The 22478-nt window shown below is 41.3% G+C and overlaps 2 long non-coding RNA genes across 2 annotated transcripts; both read left to right on the forward strand.

Moving 5' to 3' along the window:
- The first annotated feature begins 11688 nt into the window (after window positions 1–11688).
- On the forward strand, window positions 11689–14621 carry LOC127987184 (uncharacterized). Its single transcript, XR_008161094.1, has 2 exons — window positions 11689–13743; window positions 14028–14621. It is a non-coding gene; the product is annotated as an uncharacterized LOC127987184 (long non-coding RNA).
- Window positions 14622–16863: 2242 nt separating this feature from the next.
- LOC127987182 (uncharacterized) lies at window positions 16864–18013 on the forward strand. The gene is made up of 2 exons (XR_008161092.1): window positions 16864–17207; window positions 17329–18013. It is a non-coding gene; the product is annotated as an uncharacterized LOC127987182 (long non-coding RNA).
- The last annotated feature ends 4465 nt before the right edge of the window (window positions 18014–22478 follow it).

The following is a 22478-nucleotide window of genomic DNA, read 5'->3' on the forward strand; positions in this document are numbered from 1 at the left end:
ACTCGACTGTGTGAAAGGTCTAAAAGTAGAATGATATTTTTGTGAATTATGAAACACAGTGATTTTACATTTGTTTATTTATTCAAAAGTGAATGGAAAAACACAGAATACAAATGTAAAAATGTATGATCTCACAGTACTGGCTTTAGTGAGATTTATCTTCTGAGTCAAACTCAAACCAGCTGTGGTTACTTTTCTAAATTTAGTCTAATGGGTGGAAAAAATGCATGAATGAGCATGAGTGTTTCAACTGTAGGTGACTAGTTTCTTCTTGTGCTAGTGAAAAAAAAAAAAATTGAAAACTTTATGGTCAAATTCTTACTAACCCTCACACCATCGACCAGCAACGCATGACATGGGCCCAAGATCATCGAGAATGGAAGAAATGTCCGGGTCTGATGATTCAGGATTTCTACGCCGATTACTGATAGATGTTTTCTTAGGACATTTAAGGCCCCAATATCTTACAGCTGTAAGGTATATGATAATCGTTGCGCACCAAGTGCACCCATTCATGTAAATTAACAGTCGGAAGGGCCAGAACTTTCTTCAGTTAAACAAGGAAAAAAACGTACTGCATTTGGAAACAAAGGTGAAGTTCTCAAGGTGAATGCATAACTTGACTTGACAAGGAATCTTGGTGTGATTCTGGAGACGGACCTTAGTTTCAGTAGTCATGTCAAAGCAGTAACTAAATCAGCACAGTCAAGTCACCTTTTTTTATATAGTGATTTAAACAAAATGCATTGCATCAAAGCAACTGAACAGCATTCATTAGGAAAACAGTGTGTCAATAATGCAAAGTTAAATGCAGTTCATCCTTGAATTCAGTGATGTCATCTCTGTTCAGTTAAATGACAGAATGGAGAAAAAAACCTTCAGGCTCATTTGGGGGCCAGTTCTCCTCTGACCAGACGAAAGCAGCAGTTCAATTCCAGGTTGCAGCAAAGTCAGACTGTTCTTCTACACAATCTGACTTTGCTGCAGCCTAGAATTGAACTGCTGCTTTCATCTGGTCAGAAGAGAACTGGCCCCCAAATGAGCCTGGTTTCTCTCAAGGTTTTTTCCCCATTCTGTCACCGATGGAGTTTTGGTTCCTTGCCGCTGTCGCCTCAGGCTTGCTTATGCTGGGTACACACCAAAAGATAATTGGGCAGATATTGGGCTTTCCCACTTCCGACCATCCTAGCTATGTCCTGATTATCTTGATGGTTCTACAGATGATCTTATCAGATTTTCTCTTGATGTGAGGTGTCTTAAGAGTGTCCGAACCTGATCGGAAGAACGTTGGAGGCACCCTGATCGCGAATCGTAAATATTAAACATGTTTAATATTTACGATCAGAAATCCTAATGTGTGGGGGGAATCCCTAGGACAAATGCGCTCACGCTCTGGAGATTATCATGTGAATCTAAACAATATCCAATCATAAATCTAGATGATGGAAAACGGAAGCAAGATTTTTTATCCTCATGTTTGTGGTCTATCACATTGTGAAAATCTTATAAGATGTGAAAAAAATCTTTTGGTGTATTCCCAGCATTAGTTGGGGTCACTTAATTTCCAGCGATACAGTTGACTTGATTGAACAGATACTATTTCAACTGAATTAAGCTGGTTGATGACATGACTGAATTCAATGTTGAACTGCCTTAAACTGAAAAATGAGCGACTCCTATGTATCTGGTACCATAATATCAACAACTGGACCTCCAGTTCTACCAGAAAGACTCGGGAGATAGAGGAATGTACGAAGCATACATTTATTGACAGCTCAGCGAGCACAATTATAAATTTCTTTGGCGGAAGGCCCCGTCCATGGTTCGTAATCCGAGGGTAGCGAATCTGCATTTCCTGCCTGAAGACGAAGGCAGGGGCGCAGCAGACCCCCAAAATTAGGTGGATTATGAGACCTCCAGACGGGGCCAGCCTTCCCCCCAAAAAATAGATGAAGTATACCCACCAGTTGTGAATCCTAAGGTTCCTGGAAGAAATAGAAAGAGAGTTAGCATTACCAGTATAATGACGTTAGATTAAACTTCTTAAGTTTTTTACAGAAATAGCCGCAATAGGCCAGACACAGACAGCAACGATAGGCAGACACAGACAGCCACGATAGGCAGGCACGGACAGGCCTCGATAGACCAACAGAAATAGCCACGATAGGCAGACACAGACAGCCACGATAGGCAGGCACAGACAGGCCTCGATAGACCAACAGAAATAGCCACGATAGGCAGACACAGACAGGCCTCGATAGACCAACAGAAATAGCCATGATAGGCAGACACGGACAGGCCGAACATAAATAGCCACGATAGGCCAGACGCGGACAGCCACGATAGGCAAACGCGGACAGGCCCCAATTGGCCGAACATAAATAGCCCGATAGGCCAGACGCAGACAGCCACGATAGACCAACAGAAATAGCCACGATAGGCAGACACAGACAGGCCTCGATAGACCAACAGAAATAGCCATGATAGGCAGACACGGACAGGCCGAACATAAATAGCCACGATAGGCCAGACGCAGACAGCCACGATAGGCAGACACAGACAGGCCCCGATAGACCAACATAAATAGCCACGATAGGCCAGACGCAGACAGCCACGATAGGCAGAAACAGACAGGCCCCGATAGACCAACATAAATAGCCACGATAGGCCTCACGCAGACAGCCACGGTAGGCAGACACAGACAGGCCTCAATAGACCAACAGAAATGGCCACGATAGGCCAGACAGCCACGATAGGCAGACGCAGACAGGCCTCGATAGACCAACAGAAATAGCCACGATAGGCAGACACAGACAGGCCTCAATAGACCAACAGAAATGGCCACGATAGGCCAGACGCAGACAGCCACGATAGGCAGGCACAGACAGGCCTCGATAGACCAACAGAAATAGCCACGATAGGCAGACACAGACAGGCCTCGATAGACCAACAGAAATAGCCATGATAGGCAGACACGGACAGGCCCCGATAGGCCGAACATAAATAGCCACGATAGGCCAGACGCGGACAGCCACGATAGGCAAACGCGGACAGGCCCCAATTGGCCGAACATAAATAGCCCGATAGGCCAGACGCAGACAGCCACGATAGGCAGACACAGACAGGCCCCGATAGACCAACATAAATAGCCACGATAGGCCAGACGCAGACAGCCACGATAGGCAGACACAGACAGGCCCCGATAGACCAACATAAATAGCCACGATAGGCCTCACGCAGACAGCCACGATAGGCAGACGCAGACAGGCCTCGATAGACCATACAGAATAGCCATGATAGGCAGAACACAGACAGCCTCGATAGACCGTACAGAAAAATAGCCATGATAGCCAGACACAGACAGGCCTCGATAGACCATACATAAATAGCCACGATAGGCCAGACGCAGACAGCCACAATAGGCAGACGCAGACAGGCCTCGATAGACCGTACAGAAATAGCCATGATGGCCAGACACAGATAGGCCTCGATAGACCATACAGAAAAATAGCCATGATAGCCAGACACAGACAGGCCTCGATAGACCAACGGAAATAGCCACAATAGGCCAGACGCAGACAGCCACGATAGGCAGACACGGACAGGCCTCGATAGACCGTACAGAAATAGCCATGATAGCCAACACAGACAGGCCTCGATAGACCGTACATAAATAGCCACAATAGGCCAGACGCAGACAGCCACGATAGGCAGACGCAAGACAGGCCTCGATAGACCATGATTAGCCACGATAGGCAGACGCAGACAGGCCTCGATAGACCGTACATAAATAGCCACGATAGGCCAGACGCAGACAGCCACAATGGCAGACGCAGACAGGCCTCAATAGGCCGTACAGAAATAGCCACAATAGGCAGACACAGGACAGGCCTCAATAGTACAGAAAAATAGCCATGATGGCCGGACATGGACAGGCCTTGATAGGCCGTACAGAAATAGCCATTATAGCCAGACACAGATAGGCCTCGATAGACCGTACAGAAATAGCCACGATAGGCCAGACACAGATAGCCACAATAGGCAGACATGGGACAGGCCTTGATAGACCGTACAGAAAAATAGCCATGATAGCCGGACATGGACAGGTCTCGATAGACCGTACAGAAATAGCCACGATAGGCAGACACAGACAGCCACAATAGGCAGACATGGGACAGGCCTTGATAGACCGTACAGAAAAATAGCCATGATAGCCGGACACGAACAGGTCTCGATAGACCGTACAGAAATAGCCACGATAGGCAGACACAGACAGGCCTCGAAAGACCATACAGAAATAGCCACAAAGGCCAGACATGTACAGGCCTTGATAGAGCATTCAGATATAGTAACACCACCACCAGTAATTGCATGAATTTACCTGATTAGTTACAGGAGAGCTTGCTGAGCTTCAATAATGGTTTTGAATCAGGTCTGATGTATGATTCAAATGCTTAGGAAGACCATCTGCCCATGATCTTAACAGCTGATGTAGAGATCCCTCATTCAGCTGCTGAAGTAGCTGCCCCAATTCTGAATGAATGGCCAGTAGATAGACTGCAGCTTTGAGAACAGTGGTTAAGTGAGTTCTAAACAGCCTTGGAAAGGGGTGCTCCGTTAGGATAAATAGAGCTGGTGCGTTTTAGAAATTCTAGGTCGGATTTTTAAGAAATTTCACCATGCAGAGAAGGGACAGGATTATTGATTTTAGAATTGTTAAGGTGACACCAGAACCTTGCACATCAGTTTTTGAGTGCTTGAGGAGAGTGTGAAGACTTTTTGGTCCGAATCATAGATCTGAAGGAAATGCCGCGAGCAGGATCAAATTGATTGGTTTGAAGTGAATTCCCCTGGAAGCATAACCTGTAGAAGGCAGATAAACACTGCCTCGAGAAGAATATTGAGGTACTTCGAAGGAAGACCGTAGCAGATGGAAGTAATTAATTTTGCAATATGGGCAGGGTAATAGGCAGGCATTTGTCTTTAATTTGTTGGAAGATTTAGCTAACCCTTCAAGTAGTAATAGAACTGAATAACCAAAAGGCTTGAAAATTAGATTATAAAATTTAGCGTGGATTAGATGCTAGCAAGGAGTCTGCGAAGAGAGAAATTAAGATTGCGATTTTTTATTTGTTTTTATTTATTTATTAATTTATTTATTTATTTTTAAGACAAGAAAGGAGCAACGGTCGAAATTAGAATAGGAATGCAAAAATTGGAAGGAAAAACATTAGAAGCGGACCATGCAAACATGTAGGCTTGATTGTAGAGGGAGCGACGCCTTAGAAATGTGATTTCCAGCTGACGTAAACACTTCGTTTAGTATTATGTCTGCTAACGGAGGGCAGACTGAAGAATCCGGGTTGGCTGAGGGCACAGCTGTCTGAAAGTCTAAAAGTGTAAAGTGAAATCCGCAACAGCCGACTAAGAGTGATGAACCAACACCAGTAGATGCGCGAATATAAACAAGCCTTGATTGTAGCTTAACCCCTTAACTGTCGCTCCCCAATTTTTTTTTTTTTTTTTTTTTTTTTTATATTAAGTTGAGGTATCAGAGGTTAAGTTTAAAATACGCATAAATCGAATTGGCTTAAGCTTACTAGCACACATTGCTAATCTTGATGTAAACAATTAAACATTGTTTGTCTTAGCAATCTTCTCAAATTCTGAACATTTCCACTCTGTAACGAATAATTTTTCTGATGACATCAGTTTGACAGCATGAGCAGAACCTACTTAACGCACCCCTCCAGCCGTTAGTTCGCTATGAGTGATGGGCGGTCACACTGCACTTTTCTCTCCATTGACTTCCATTCATACGCATGCGAATGCGTCGGACCGGAAACGCAAGCTTATGCGAAAAATTTTTGCTTTTCGCTGCGTTCCAAAGTTCAAGTTTGGTGAACTCTGACCAGGGAATTTGCATAATGTGAGGATGTGGACCAGTAGAAGAGCGATACATTGCTGCATGACCTCTCTGTACAAAAATTCAAAAGGAAGCGCTATATAACTTTAGCTGCTGCGCAGCGTCCTATTTTATAATACATTAAAAGATTTATAAAAGAAAAGAAGCTGCATGGTTTGTAGTGTCGACGGGAACAGGTGATACATTGGAATGACAACGTTTTATAATTTTTTCTCTCTTTCTTCTCCCCCTCCTCCCCTTAGGGTGTATATATTTATAGAGAGATACAGAGTAACGTTACAATATAATAAAACGCTTTCGACGCCGTTGCAAAAGACACAGTGCTAGCAAACACATAATAATCCATCTTGTGATAATTGAGGGGAGACGGTTTTATCTTGCTCCTGCCCATATTCGCAGTGGCGTTCGAAATAATTTTGCATGTTTAAAGTCTAGTGTGACCGCGCCTTGAGACGGAGACCAGGAGTGCAAACAAACCATGCCTGCGAATTAATATTCGGTTTAAACTGGAGATATGTCACTACTCTGAAATAAGGTCAGCAGCAACTCGTGTCACGTGGAGTGATATGCCTGCTGACTGAGCATTGAGCCGAATCTTACCTACGACTCAAAAGAAGGGTCCATATACGCATCAGCTTGGTAGATCCAGTGTTCATAATGCACTAGCCCAAGAGTAAGCCATGTAAGATGAGGTGAGAGCAGCGGTTCCCTGCATCTGCAACCATAGAATCCCATTAGAGTATGAACTTTTCAGGAATAACGCAAATGAAAGACTGAATAAACAATGATTAAAGCATAGGATTAAAACAGCTTTTTTTTTTTTTTTTTGAAATGCGAAAAATCTATCAGTAAGATTGTAGCGTTTATGATGAGCCTTAAAGTGCCTCATTACGAAGAAGTTATTCAGAAAATTGCATGAACTATGAGCAACATCTTAATTATGCTGTGCAAGTCTGCTAGATAAACAAGCACGAAACGCCCAGTGCTTTATTTGAACGTGTGAGTATAAATCATTGCAGAGAATAAGTTAATGCCCAGGCGCCGCAAGTGCATAGAACGAAATGATACTTATAATGCTGTAGACTTGTGAAGTGATGGAGGCGAGATGCCGAAGAGACCGGCAGCCTTAATTCTGTCTGCTGGTCCGGAGAGACTTCATTCGTGCAGGTTCACGTGAGCGTACGGATGAATATTTGTTGATTGAGACCAAAATCTTTTCAGGTGTTGAGACCCAAGCAGCACTGACGCGACATCTCGGAAAGCACCAGCGTTGCCAAGACCTTTTTTTTTTTTTTTTTTTTTTTTTTTTTTTGTGGGTTGCCTTTTCTGTCCTGGGTTTGAGGTGACCCCAATAGTGTCATATATAGCCCCTAGAATGTGAATTCTACCGATAAATCCCTTTTGAACGCGATTGGGCTATTTTATTTTTTTTTAATAGTAGTAACTGGCGGTTTGAGAACCTGGCAACCCTGGCCTGGAAGCACACGGAACTCCGCCAATGTTCACATCCTCTGCCGAGAAAAGCTTGTAAATCATCCAACACAAACGACTGCAGATAATCACCGCGACACGGAGCTAAGCCAACGATCCCGTGTGCATCTTAGAGGAACGTCAAACTCTAGATAGTTTGCGGGGCACGAACTTAATTACAGCAAGTAGATGAATAAACACAACAGCTTGAGCAAGTACAAACGCGTTGGAATCTGCGGTTGTTGTCGCGTCGGCATCTGCGAACTCAAACATGTGTAAGTACGATCTTTTATACAGGAGTATAAAGACGTGATTGGATAATGATGAAGGTAATTAGTGACGAAGTGATTGAGTCTTCCTGGCAGAACTTAGGCTAAAGCTTCCATTTCCCATACATTGCAGGATGGTGGTGATGTAACGCAATCCCCCTTTTTTGAAGTTGAACAACAAATGCTCTATTGGGTTCATGTCAGGTGAGTTCGGAGGCCAAGGCATTGACAGAAAATTCACCATCATGTTACTCAAACCAGCTCAGCGTCTTACCAGATTTTGGAAAATAGTGTTAATTTACCTGGTTACTTCCTTTGTGTTCGCGTGATTCAGTTACGCAAACTACAGCTATAGTAAACAGCTATAGTAAACAGTTCTTCACTGAAACATGGCTCTGCAAGGATGTCCCAAACAGTGTGGTGCATATGGATGGACGCTCTTTCTTCAGGGCTGACAGAGTAGCACTAACCTCTGGTAAAAACAAGGGTGTTGGAGTATGCATTTATGTAAACAAATCATGGTGCACAGACAAGAATGGAAGCACGCATGACCCCATCCACATTAACGGGCTGGCTGTTGAACGTGTCTCCAGCTTCATGTTCCTGGGAACCACCATCTCGGAGGAACTGTCCTGGACTACAAACACCTCCAGCCTCGTCAAGAAGGCTCACCAGCGCCTTTTCTTCCTCAGGACACTGAAGAAGAACCAGCTGTCTTCATCCATCCTGGTGAACTTCTACCGGTGTGCGATCGAGAGCATCCTGACCAGTTGCATCACAGTTTGGTATGGGAACTGCTCAGTGGCTGACCGCAAGGCACTGCAGAGGGTGGTGAAAACTGCCCAGCGCATCACAGGGACACCACTTCCTGCTCTTGAGGACATCCAGAGGAAACGCTGTCTACGTCGAGCTCGCAGCATTCTCAAGGACTCCTCTCACCCTGACCACGGACTGTTTAACCTCCTCCCCTCCGGGAGGCGTTTCAGGAGCCTCCAAACAAGGACCACAAGATTCAGGAACAGCTTTTTCCCTAAAGCTGTCTCCTTGCTGAACTCTGCCCTCTGACACCCCTCAATACCCCCCACACCACACATAGACTCCTCCCCCACTTCAACACTCTGATTTATTTATTTATTCACAACAAGCAAAAAACAGTAACTTGTTATTACTTGCACTACTGTCTGTTCATCCAGGAACATTGAATAATCCATTTGCACATTGTAATATTTTCTATGCACTTTACTGTCCATTGCAATACTGTAAATTATGTTCATAGTTCTGCCTATAGTGTACATACACTTTTACATAGCCCATCTGTATAGTATGTTCATAGTACACCTATCTGTATATCGTGCTTATAGTATTTAATATCTGTAAATTATGTCCATAATACTTACCTGTATAGTTATTGTACATATTATAGACCTTTATTCTGTACTTACTGCTTATTGCACTTCTGGTTAGATGCTAACTGCATTTCGTTGCCTTGTACCTACATGTGCAGTGACAATAAAGTTGAATCTAATCTAATCTAATCTTTGTCATTGTTGATACCTACTGCTCTGCTGATCTGGAGTTCCTGATTATCAAGTGCAGGCCATTCTATCTACCACATTATTTTACTTGCATTGTTGCTGCTGCAGTTTATGTACCCCTGGACGTTAATGCTAACATGGCTATGGAAGACATTTTTGCTGCTATTAGCAAATTACAAACCTTGCACCCGGATGGAGCCTTTATTGTTGCTGGGGACTTTAATCACTGCACTTTAAGATCTGTTTTCCCCTAAATTTCACCAAAATATTTCCTGCACTACAAGTGGACATAAAACATTGGACCAAATTTATACTAATGTGACCCACCTGGGTCAGTCTGAGCACCTTTCTTTGTTCCTGCTCCCCAAGTACACCCCGGTCATCAAATGTGTGAAACCTACAATAGCCACATTTCCCTGTTGGGCCAGTGTGAGCCAGTGCTTAAAACAGGCCAGGTGGGGCTAATAGCCTCGGGCCAGTAGCACCGGGGCCAGAATAGTGCAGCTCCACTGCGCTAAAACACGCCCTTTACACGCCTCTCTGGAACAACGTCACGCAACCTCATCATTTCACCAACAAAGATAAGTTATAAAAAAAACTAACAAATAAGTCACTGGAGCATGCATAATCACAAAACGAACATGATAAAAGCGTCTGTTTGTTTTGCACGCTTTGTAAAATATTTAAATTCAAAAGCATCCATGTTTTAAAATATAATAAGTGATATATTGATCATAATGAATTAATTTATCAGGACTCAAAATTAATCACACAGAAAGTAATTTATTTCTATTTTATTTATTTTTAACGCTTATGAAAATAGCCTGCTTATTCAGTCGAGTCCATTTCTGTTTATTTGTAACCACAGTAGCCTATATACGTCACATTTAGAATGAAAGATAATATCTCTATGTGATGAGTGGGGCGGGGCCGAGAGACGTGGGAACAGGAGCAAGGCCAGTGGAGTGATTGGAAATGAGCGACACCTGCTCAACCCACCGGTCTCGAGTCCCACGGAGGAGATGGAGGGATATAAAACTGGACCAACAACAGTGACGGACGAGAGAGGACCAGGCCTGGGTTTTAGTTGTGTTTGCTTTTTATTTGTGCGCGTCAGTTGTCCGTGGGGGGCTGACGCTCTGATTTGTCTTTATTTTGTAATTAAAGTTTCTGTTTGATTGTCCGCCGGATCCCGCCACCTTCTTCCCGGGAATATGAAGTTTGTAATTGTTACACTATATTTTTATAAAAGCTCTCGAAAAAAATTAATATATTTTTATGATAGGCTCGTGGAGACGAGACTTATGACAGATAATATAAATTACTAAATAAATACATGATTGCGATAGAGAATAAGAAGCTGATGTCTGATTTCTTTAAATGGTCACATTTACCATGTTTACTGTGGTACTGTTAATGTCTAGCGTGCATAATCATTTACATCGCTTATAAATATTTCTGCCTTGTATGTTGATTATACTCCAAATCTAATTGAATTATTTCAAATACTCGCTGCTGTCTGAAAGTGAGTTCTGAGCAATATATATTTAAAAAAAGGTTTTAATGCTAGTGTTATAGCTGCATTCTGAAATGATCCGCAGCGCAGACTCTTTATTTTTATAAAAGCTCCCGAACAAAAATCATTAGGCTATTATATTTTGATGGCATATGCTACGCGGAGCTAAACTCTCAAGACAAGACTTATGACAGATAAAATATGTTACTAAATAAATACACAATTGTGATAAAGAATAAGAAGCCATCTGATTTCTCCTGGTTACATTTACCATGTGTACTGTTGTAACGTTAATGTTTAGCATGCATAGACTTTTACATTTACATTTACATTTATTCATTTAGCAGATGCCTTTGTCCAAAGTGACTTACAGATGAAGACAGTGGAAGCAATCAAAAACAACAAAAAGAGCCATGATATACAAGTGCTATAACAAGTCTCAGTGAGGTTAACACAGTACACGTAGCATGGGATTTTAAATAATATAACAAATTAAAGAGAGCATTGCAATAGTCCAGCCTGGAGAGAACAAGAGCTTGAACAAGGAGTTCTGCAGCATGTTCCAAAAGAAAGGGCTTGATCTTCTTCTTGTTCTTACATTGCTTATACATATTTCTGCCTTGAATGGTAATCATAATCCACATCGGATCAAGTTATTTCAAATACTCGCTGCTGACTAAGAGTGAGTTTTGAGCTCAACTTATCTTAAAAAGTCTTTAATGCCGTTATCTTTCTGAAATTCAGCCCAAGGTTTTTGTTGGGCCAAAAAACCCTGGCCGTTGGCCCCTAGGAAGCCCGACGAGGCATGATCAAGCCCCGGAAGTGACATTGGAAACGCGACTGGCCCTGGCACGCACTAGCAGGACCGGTTTAAGCTCGACAGTGGAAACGCGGCTTATAAGGACTGTTAAAATATGGCTGGAAGGTGCTTTCCAGCACACAGAATGAAGTGAGTTTGCTGCCCAGGCCACGACAAACTCTCAAATCGACATTGACATTTACACCAACTCTGTTCTGGACCACATCAACAGATGTGTGAGCAGAGTGACCACACACACACACAAAAAAAATATTTTCCCCAATCAGAAGCCCTGGATGAACAGTGAGGTTCGCCTCACTGCAGGTTCGACTGCTCAAAGCAAAAGATGTTGTCTTCAGGTCTGGAGACCGGGAGGCTTACAGCTCAGCCAGAGCCAACCTGAGGAAGGGTATCTGCCAGGCCAAACTCAAACAGAGGATTGAAGAACAATTCTTCAGACCCCCAGCATATGTGGCAAGGCATACAATCTATCACAGATTACAAACCACCTAACACTGTGCCCCCTCCAGCCCTGCCTCCCTCCCTGATGTTCTCTATCACTTTTATGCTCATTTTGATCAAAATAATAAGGATATCTCACTCAAAGCTGAGCATCAACCCAGTGAACTGCCTCTCACACTCTCCACATCAGATGTTTACTCCACTCTGTGTAAGATGAATGCACGGAAAGCAGCTGGCCCTGACGGAATACCGGGTAGTGTGCTTAAAGCCTGTGCGGAGCAGCTGGCTGAGATCTTCACGGACATTTTCAATCTGTCCCTGCCCGAACAACTGTCCCCACTAGCTTCAAAACCTCCACCATCGTGCCAGTACTCCACTGCCTCGGTCCCTAACGACTTCCGTCCTGTTGCACTCACCCCCATCATTGCCAAGTGCTTTTAGAAACTGTTTGCATCCCACTTAAAATCCTGTCTCCCTGCTACATTAGACCCATTCCAATTTGACTGTTGCCACAATAGGTCAACAGAGGACGCCATGTCAATGACACTTCACTCTGCCCTCACCCACTTGGACAGTCAGAGCACACATGTGAGATTGCTGTTCATTGATTTCAGTTCTGCATTTAATACGGTAATCCCCTCCAAATTGATCCTCAAACTCAGCCAGCTTGGAATCAGCACACCCATCTGCAATTGGATTCTAGATTTTCTGACTAACAGACCTCAATCTGTTAAGTTAGATAACCTCTCATCCTCCATCATCACCCTCAGGGCTGCGTAATGAGCCCTCTCCTGTAATCCCTATTCACCTATGACTGCGTTCCTGTTTATGGCTCCAACACCATAATCAAATTTGCAGATGACACAACGGTGTCATGGTCTGATCAAGGATGAAGATGAGTCAGCCTACAGGGATGAGGTGCAGCACCTGGCTGTGTGGTATGCCACCTGCAATCTGGAACTAAACACCCAGAAGACAAAGGAGATCATTGTGGACTTCAGGCGGACTAGGAATCATGCACACACCCCCATCTACATCAACGGAGCTGTAATGGTGTGTGTGTCGAGTTTCAAGTTCCTTAGCATCCACATCTCTGATGGCCTCACCTGGTCCCCAACACCTTCACCCTGGTCAAAAAGGCACAGCAGTGACTTTACTTCTTAGGGAGCGTTAATAAAGTTAACCTGCATCCCAGGATCTTTGTGGAATTCTACGGCTGTACCATTGAGAGCATTCTCACAAACTGCATCTCAGTATGATACAGCAATTGCTTCGCATCTGACTGCAAAGCACTCCAGCAGGTGGTGAAAACTGCTCAACGGATCATCGGCACCCAGTTAACTTCCTTTGAGAACATTTATCACAAGCGCTGTCTGGGTAGGGCAAGAAACATCATCAAGATGCCTCTCATCCTAACCATGGACTCTTCACCCTCCTTCCATCCGGCAGGTGTTACAGAAGCCTACGCTCTCGCACTAGTAAGCTCAGGAAGAGCTTCTTCCCCGAGGCTGTGACACCTCTGAACGCCACACCACCAATCTAACCTGCACTGGACACAGTACTTTACATACATGTTGTTCTGTGCAGTATTAGTTTTTTCTTTAGTTTCATTTTGGATTGTATAAGTAGTTCATGTGTGACACCTTGTGGTGAAAATCGTTATTACAATACTCAGTAGAACGCAACAGGAAGCACGTAAAACAATAGAAGAAGAGTCGTTTTCTGTTATCTGCGTATGCTGTCTAATCCTTGGAGTAGATACGACCGTAAGTTATAAATATCATATTGAAAATAACTGCAATAATGTTGTGTTAATTTAATTAAAAGCTGGTCGTTATTAAGATGTTTAGAGATTGATGTTTGATTCTGAAATATAGCTTGATCTGACGGTTAATATGCTAATAAGGTTGCATAGTCGCATTTTTCTTCAAAGGCATAATTCGGTTGTTTATTTTGTTGTTTAATTCTGTAAACAGATGTTTGTGAATGTGAAAATGTCCATGCTATTTTGTAAATCATTTTGTAATTTGTATTGTTGTGTTTCCTTCAGTTTTACAGTAAAGTAAAGTGTGCATCACAAAAGCACAACGAAGAACGTGTGATGAAGCTTTATTCCTGTTAGCTTCTGTCAGTCTTTGGTTCAGAACACCATTGCCAGGGCAGAATACATGTATTTGCGCTACTCATATTTTGCACAGACTGCACACTGTTCTTGCTATTACTGTAAACTGTCTAAAGTTGTTACTGTACAAAGCACAGTAAACTATTTCTATAAAAAATATCATTGCACTACTGTTATTTTGCATAGACCACATTGTTTAACGATACTATTGCACACTCATCCAACTGTATTTATTACCACTGTTCTCACGTTGCTGCTGCTCATAATGTGTATATATAATCCTACATTGCTCTGTTCATAATGTACATACAATACCTACATTGCATTCCTATTTATATTCTGTATATACTCTGATCAATATTGTATATAGCAACTACACTGTACATTCTGTATGTCATAGCTTCACTTACTCTGCACTTTATCTATTTAAAATGGTATATGCTTCTGGTTAGATGGTAACTGCATTTAATTAGATCTGTACTTGTACTCTGCATAATGACAATAAAGTTGAATCTAATCTAATCTAATCTAATCTAAAAATCCTTTAACAGATTTGGATATTACAGTAGATGCGTATTAGTGTGTGTGTAAGCCAGGTTAAAGAGATGGGTCTTTAATCTAGATTTAAACTGCAAGAGTGTGTCTGCCTCCCCAACAAGGTTAGGTAGGTTATTCCAGAGTTTAGGAGCCAGATAGGAAAAGGATCTGCTGCCCGCAGTTGATTTTGATATTCTAGGTATTATCAAATTGCCTGAGTTTTGAGAAGGCAGAGGATGTGGGGGAATATAATGTAACTGGAGCTCATTCAAATACTGAGGTGCTATACCATTCAGGGCTTTAAAAGTAATAAGGAAGATTTTAAAGTCTATATGATGTTTGATAGGGAGCCAGTGCAGTGTGGACAGGACCAGGCTAATATGGTCATACTTCCTGGTTCTAGTAAGAACTTTTGCTGCTGCAGTTTGGGCTAACTTGAGTTTGTTTAATAAGCGTGCAGAACAATCACCCAATAAAGCATTACAATAATCTAACCTTGATGTCATAAATGCATTTATAAAAAGCAGAACAGGAATAAACTCTTCACTAATAAGCTAAATATGCACACACTAAATGGTCTGTTCATCTAACAGATCAAACCACATTTCTAAAGAAAACTGATCACAGGTTTCAGTCTGACTCAGAAGATGAGCTGCTGGTTCCACAGTGTGAGATGGGTCTTTAATCTAGATTTAAACTGCAAGAGTGTGTCTGCCTCCCGAACAATGTTAGGTATTTTATTCCAGAGTTGGGGTGTTAAATAGAAAACATTGATTTTGAAATTCTATGTATTATCAAATTTACCAAAATTTTGTTTTGAGAATGCAGCGGACCAATAAAACATTACAACAATCTAACCTTCAGGTCATAAACGCATGGATTAACATTTCTGCATTTGACATTGAGAGCATAGGGTAATTTAGATATATTTTTGAGATGGAAAAATGTAGTTTTATATTTTAAATGCTGGAAATGTGTCTTTCTAAGGAAAGATTGCTCTCAAATAGAACACATAGGTTCCTAAATGATGAAGAAGAATTGACAGAGCAGCCATCAAGTCTTCTAGGTTATTAAAAGCAGAGTTTTTAGGTACTGTAATTTATACCTCTGTTTTTTACCCAAATTTTAAATTACTCGTCATCCAGTTTTTTATAATTGACTATGCATTCTGCTAGTTTGTCAAATTGGTATGTTTCAGTGGGCCACAAAGAAATATAGAGCAGAGTATCATCAGCATATCAGTGAAAGCTAACACTGTGTTTCCTGAATGTACAGCGCTCTCTCCACCCTGCCCACTGCTCCAGGTGTGTGTTCACGGTGTGTGTGTGTGCATTTAACCCTTTTGGATGGGTTAAATGCAGAGCACAAATTCTGAGTATGGGTCTCCATACTTGGCTGTATGTCATGTCAGTTTCACTTTTGATATGATACCACTTCATTTACTGCTACAAATTTATGGCGGTCATAAAAGTAAGATGTGAACCATGCTAATGCACGTCCATTAATGCCAACAAAATTTTCTAGTATACAAAAGAATGTTGTGGTCAATACTCAAAAGTGTCAAACGCAGCATTAAGATCCAATAGAACTAATAGAGATCTACAACCAAGATAAGATGATAAGAGCAGGTCATTTGTAACTCTAAGGAGAGCAGTCACAGCACTATGATACGGTCTAAATCCTGATTAGAAATCCTCACATATACCATTTTTCTCTAAGAAGGAATATAATTGTGAGGATACCACCTTTTCTAGTATCTTGGACAGAAAAGGGAGATTCGAGATTGGTCTATAATTAGCTAGTTCTTTGGGGTCAAGTTGTGTTTTTTTTTTGTTTTTGTTTTTTTATGAGAGGCTTAATAACAGCCTGTTTGAAGGTTTTGGGGACATATCCTAATGACAATGAGGAATTAATAATAGTCAGAAGAGGACCTATGACTTCTGGAAGCACCTATTTTAGGAGCTTAGATGGTATAGGGCAGGGATCCTCAAATCTGGACCTTGAGATCCACTTTCCTTCAGAGTTTAGCTCTAACCCTAATCAAACACACCTGCGCATGCTAATCAATGCCAATTAATATCTTTGGGATCATTAGATAATCCCAGACAGTTGACTTTGGTTGGAGCTAAACTCTGCAGTGCATTGGACCTCCAGGGAAAGATTTGAGGAAGGGGGGTTTAGATGATTTAACAAGTTTATACAATTCTTCCTCTCATATAGTAGAGAATGAGTGGAACTGTTCCTCAGGGGGTCTATAGTGCACGGTCTAATGTGATACTGTAGCTGACGGCTGAATGGTTGCAATTTTATCTCTAATAGTATCGATTTTAGAAGTAAAGTAGTTCATAAAGTCATTACTGCTGTGATGTTGGGCATATGTTTCTTTTCTTCTTCTAAAAGAGACCAATAGTATGAAGCTTGGCATACTACATCTGTCAGGGATCTGGCAAGCCCAGTCGCCACCAATCACCAACACTCACAGTCATCTGATTACTAACAAGCCACACCTGCCACGCATCACGGAACCAATCAAGGACACCATAAAAGCACTCACCTGTACCTCAGGTCCCTGTGAGTAAGCCTCCAACAGTAATGATCTTCTCAAAGTTGTCGCCAAGCTCCTGCAAGCCAGACGTAACAAATACTCACCTTAGTGTTACGCTAACCTATGTTCTTGTTCTGCTGTTCCCAGAACCGTGGATCACCGTGCAATGTCAAGTGTTTCGACGGTCACTTGGTCTCCTGTGAGTACCCCTAGCTGGTACTGTCTTTGGCTTATAAGAAGGAAGAGCACATTAATGAGCGATCAATGACTGTGGCTTTGACCTCTGTGTTCCAAACAAACTCACCTGTGTTATTCCCCGCTCCATGTGAATTCCATACAAGCCTGCACTAGAAGATCGAAGCTTCACCGAGCACTAAGGAACCGAAAACACTTAGCACTTGAAACTTTATTAAATCAACACCGTTCTGAATTCACCTTTTACATCTGTGTCATGAGTCCTACCTGATAACATCCTGGTTGGACCACTGTATATCTACAGATGATGCACATTGTATAAAGGAGGCTGAGATCCTATATTGGTTTGGCTACAGCCGACCATATTCCTGTCTCTATGTTCATAAGTGTTAACGGTCTACCTGAGCTTGTTTGTAGTGACAGTCATAAATCAGGTGAGATACTAGACTGTGCAAGGTTACTGACTGATGTGCACTTTAGAGATATTGAGGTACCTGTTGATGCAATTATGTGTGTGGATGCAGATGTAAGAATGTAAGTCACAATGACCTTTTTGCACTGTATGATAGAATTGTGAACCGTTTAGTTGATGGAAGTGAACCACTAAGAAGTAAAGTAGGGAAACAACATATTGTAAGACCAGGGTGGAATGAATATGTCCATGATGTTCATATTGAGGCAAGAGATGCATTTAGAATATCGGTCTTAGCAGGCAAACCTAGGCATGGCTAGGGATGGGTACCGAAACCTAGTATTAAATTGGCGAAGAGATTTGCTTAATAATGTTATCGTGCACATTTTATCTTACCAAACATTTCTAATGTGCGATCATATTAAGACATTTGTCTGTGAATCAGCGAGATCTCTCATGTGTGCCCCGGAGGCTGTCTGTCAGTCACACACACACACACTACAATAACGAGCACGGCGCACACACACGCATAAGGGGCCGTTCATATATTATGCATGCTCAAGTTCTTCATTTCAAATGTAGGCATGCGGTATGCGTGCTCATAATGAATTGCGGTGGGATGAGCTCATTCTCTCCAGGCATGTCCGCACCGCATCAAGTTAAAAACATCTTAACTTTTCAGAAAGCCGCAAGTGCACCGCAGGTCATGTAAGTTCCTCACCTTTTCCGTAACAACGTCAGTCAAGATGAAGGAACAGCTGATAGCTGTATGTGGATTTTTAAAGTAATTTAATAGCAGAGATACTGCAAGCAGTTTTTAGTGCTGCAAATCCATTCATCCATTGCTGAAATTTCCGCGTCTTCATGGAGAGAGCAGGTCATGGTTGCTTAGCAATGGCAGACTCCTCAGGAGCGCAAGTGCCTCAAGACTTTGGGGGAAAAAACAGAAAGCGGCGGGCCTAGCGTTTTCCACGCGTTTTTAGACGCGATATGTGAACGGCCCCTTACAGTACAAAAACTCCTGCTTAATACAAAGAGTGACGATGGCGGAGACAGCAAAACGTTTCCAAAGTGTGGTTATACTTCACTAGAGTTGATGCAGACAACGCTGGTTGTCATAAGTGCAACAAAATTTTTGCATGTAAGGGCGGAAACACAAGCAATCTATCAAAGCATCTTTCAAAAGTGCAGACAGAGAAATGCAAAGTTTTCGACTGCCTAAACACAACACAAAGTAACACAGTAACACAAAACAAAGTACCGATAAGAATACCGTTAAAGTACCGGACCGTTAAGCAGTATCGGTAAGAGTAGTAATACCATTAAAACCTTAACGATACCCATCTCTAGGCATGGCCCAGTCTGTGAGTACAAGGTATGGTCTGATGCTAGGTTCAAATTTGCTGTGCGTTTTATAAAAATAAATTAGCAGACTATGAGGGCAAACTCCATGGCGCGAAAGCTACAAACTAATAATATTTATGAGTTCTGGAAGGAGGTGAAAGTGGTTAACAACAGCGAGATGCCACTGCTTTCTAGTATTGATGGTATTACTGAACCTGAAAACATTGCAGAGAGATGGAGGAGACACTATGAGAACATTTTTAACTGTGTGAAGAGTGATGTATTTGATATACTGTAGGTCAGATATCTTACAGTTATGGTGTAGTCATCGGGCCGGAGGAAGTTTGTTATGCTATTGACAAACTTAAAATTAATAAAGCTTGTGGGCGGGTTAGAATAACAAGCAGAACATCTGAAATACGCCAGTCAAAGTATTTCAGTTTTACTAGCTCTATGCTTTTCTGGGTTAATGAAGCATGGTATACTTCTTGGATCCATCTTATCGGCCTTGTTAGTGCCTGTAGTTAAAAATAAGACTGGTAAATTAACGAGTATAGATAACTATAGACCTATTTCAATTGCAAGTGTACTATCCAAGGTACTAGAGGGGATCATTATGGATAGGCTTGCAGAATACATAGAATAAGCAGATAATCAGTTTGGATTTGAGAACAAGCATGGAACTGAACTGTGTATTAATGCACTTAAATAAATTGTCCATAGGTATAGATCACGCAATAGCACAGTTTTTATGTGTTTCCTGGATGAATCAAAGGATTTTGATCATATCAATCATGGGAAACTGTTTGGTAAACTACATGACTGTGGTGTCCCCTCTTACCTAATCAGGATACTGCAGTTCTGGTACTCTCACCAAACTATTCAAGTCAAGTTGGGGATGAGTTCGTCAGAACCCTTCTATGTCTCCAATGGAGTGCGGCAGGGTGGAACTCTGTCTCCGCTGCTATTCAATCTGTACATGGATAATTTATCTAGGGAGCTAAAGGGATGTAGAACTGGCTGCCTGGTGGGGGATAGTCTCATTAATCATATGCTTTATGCTGATGATTTGGTGGTACTGTCTCCCTCCAGTGCTGGCCTGCAGCAACTTCTTAGATGCTCTCAATATGGGCAAATGTTTGATATAAAATTTAACACAATGAAGAGTGTGGTACTGATTGTCAGAACCAAGGAGGATATGAAGGGTGTCTATCCTTCTTTCTCATTGGCAGGTAAACCACTAGAGGTTGTAAAGAAAATAAAATATTTGGGACATGTGATAAGACATAACCTCTGTGATGATGATGATGTGCAGCGTCAGTGTGGAAAACTGTATGGGCAGGCAAACGTGCTGGCACGCAAATTCCACGTGTGTACACTCGATGTTAAAATCTCACTCTTCAAAACCCACTGCATTCCACTGTATACTGCCCACCTGTGGTGTAATTTTAGTCATTCAAAAATGAAAAAAACTTCAATTGGCGTATTAATGATGCACTGAGAATTGTGCTTAAAATTCCTAGGTGGTGTAGTGCCAGTGATATGTTTGTGTCTAATAATGTGCCCACTTTTAATGCTGTTTTAAAAAATCTTATGTATAGATTCATGTGCAGACTAACAGGGTCTAAGGATATGATCATTGTGTCCATAGCTGATGTTTCTAAGAGTGATACAAGGTATACATCTTGCTTTGGAAACATTGGACCCAAAGCCTGTATATTTTCTAATGATGCCTCGTCTGCATCATCCTTATATGTTTTTGTACTCTTATTTATATATATAATATATATATATATATATATATATATATATATATATGCATGTTTATATATGCATGTATGTATCTATGTGTATGTATGTATATATGTATATAATGCTGCAGGTGCGTGGAAATTTAAACGGAATCCAGGTTCTGTTGTTGATCTGTTCTGTATGCTGCTGTTTGCACTTTGCACGTTAAAATAAACCCTTTGATGAAAAAAAAATAGGTTTGTATTTTTTTAAAGGGTCACAGATACGCGTCAATTTTTTTTTTTTTTTTTAATGCCAATTCAATATTATAATCTTATCAGTTAACGGTTAATAATCGATTAACGAGCGGCGGTTGTCGGTTGGGAAAATTAATCGAAATGAGCATCCCTAATATCTGTATGTCACTGTCTCTATGGACATATGTGTCTTGAATAAAAGTCGATTGATTGATTGATTGATTGAAAAGTAATCAGATCTAGCAGTTTGTATTGCTTTTCAGTAGGATAGGTTACTTTCCCGCCAAGCCATACGAAATACCTCTAGTTTTGTTTTCCTCCTGCTGCGCTCCATTTTTCTTAACCTTCCTTAAGCGTAAAGGAGCAACTGTATTTAAAGTGCTAGAAAAGAGAGAGTCCATAGTTTCTGTTACATCATCAAGTTGTTCTGAGGTTTTGGATATGCTAAGGAATTGGGATACATCAGGAAGATAACTTATAAAGCAGTCTTTTGTGGTAGAAGTGATGGTTCTAGCATACTTGTAACAAGAAGTAGAATTTACAGTTTGAGCTATATGAAGTTTGCACAAAACTAAATAATGATCTGAGATATCATCACTTGGCTGCATAATTTCAACACCATCAACATCAATTCCATGTGACAGTATTAAATCTAGAGTATGATTTAGACAATAAGTAGGTCCTGAGACGTGTTGTCTAACCCCAGTAGAATTCAGAATGTCTATGAATGCCTGCACTTTCTGCATTTTCCTGAGGAATGTTAAACATATAATGTAATACATTTTTTTAAATGAGTTCAGTAAATGGAAAAAAAGTTAGCTTTGACTCGACATTGACATTAAAACATAAAGAAGATAATCTCTATCAACTTCACATGCACATCAAGTAACAGCAGATTTTGGTGACAATTTTCACCTTATGTATTATGTCACATGTCAGGTAGTCACACCTGTTGCATAGTGCTGTAAAGCTGTTTTAGCTGCTGTTATTTAAAACACACCAGATGGCGCCACTTGAAAAGAAATGACAGTATAAAGCTATTTATTATAATACTATTATAAACAGTAGTGACTTTGAAAACAGCAACATCTATTTATAGTGCACTTTATGTGTGTGTGTGTGTGTGTGTGTGTTGTATGTATGTATGTATGTATGTATTTTTAGTTTTAAAAAGTTTTCTTAGATGGGTTGTTGACATGACATGGCAATTTTCACTGTCACACAAGATAAAACATTCAATAATATTGTCATCATTTAAAATGAATTTGTATTTTTAATCTTTTTTTTTTTTTGAGCTAAATCTCAAAATTGGCCTATGATGTGACTGACTCAAGGATGTTATATGAAAAGCATATGAA

Source organism: Carassius gibelio, chromosome B22, assembly GCF_023724105.1.
Source record: "Carassius gibelio isolate Cgi1373 ecotype wild population from Czech Republic chromosome B22, carGib1.2-hapl.c, whole genome shotgun sequence".
Taxonomy (NCBI): Eukaryota; Metazoa; Chordata; class Actinopteri; order Cypriniformes; family Cyprinidae; genus Carassius; species Carassius gibelio.